This window comes from Etheostoma spectabile, chromosome 10, assembly GCF_008692095.1.
Source record: "Etheostoma spectabile isolate EspeVRDwgs_2016 chromosome 10, UIUC_Espe_1.0, whole genome shotgun sequence".
Classification (NCBI taxonomy): domain Eukaryota; kingdom Metazoa; phylum Chordata; class Actinopteri; order Perciformes; family Percidae; genus Etheostoma; species Etheostoma spectabile.
Genome location: NC_045742.1, coordinates 25,772,533 through 25,773,129, shown reverse-complemented (window position 1 = coordinate 25,773,129; position 597 = coordinate 25,772,533). Strand labels below are relative to the sequence as shown.

The 597-nt window shown below is 45.7% G+C and overlaps 1 long non-coding RNA gene across 1 annotated transcript in view; it reads right to left on the bottom strand.

The window, feature by feature from the left end:
* Positions 1 to 387: 387 nt before the first annotated feature.
* The window catches only part of LOC116697172 (uncharacterized), a 9,538-nt gene continuing 9,328 nt past the window's right edge, over positions 388 to 597 (bottom strand). Inside the window, exon 3 of the long non-coding RNA XR_004333945.1 lies at positions 388 to 479. This is a non-coding gene — a long non-coding RNA (uncharacterized LOC116697172). The remainder of the gene's footprint in view (positions 480 to 597) is intronic.

Below are 597 nucleotides of genomic sequence, written 5' to 3'. Positions count from 1 at the left end.
GTCCAAAAGCTCACGTCGGTTGTACAATGTAAAGGCACAACTGTTCTGCACGAACAGACCCGAAATGAGGAAGAAAAATACCGCAAAATTGCAGAATCTGGAGAGACCGCGAGCCTCGCGATGTACTCGCGCCGCCATCTTGGTCAGCATCTGACAACAGACAAAGACAACACAGAGACCAAGACTACAAGGGCTCAGGAACAGGTGAAAGACATCAGGGTGGGGCAGACAATCACAAAGCCCGGAAAACATGAGGCAGGAAGTAAAACAAGACTACACAATAAAACAGGAAACTGAAATATAAAAGATACACAACCATGACACCGTGGCTCCATACAGCGCTTAGTGCCGCCCAAGAGGATGGTAATTGGTTTAAAGAATAAACAGAGCCAGTTTTTCTCCTATCCCAGAATTCTGTGTGGAATCGCCAGACCCTCCTCCGCAGCACTGAGGAGGAAGGACTGGCAATGCGTGCCTAGCTATTTAATAAACACTTTATAGACAATAGTGCGTGAGTGACTGAGGGAACGGTTTTGAACGCAACTCTTGTGGTGTCCTCGTCTCATGTCAATTCAATTCAATTCAATTTTATTTATA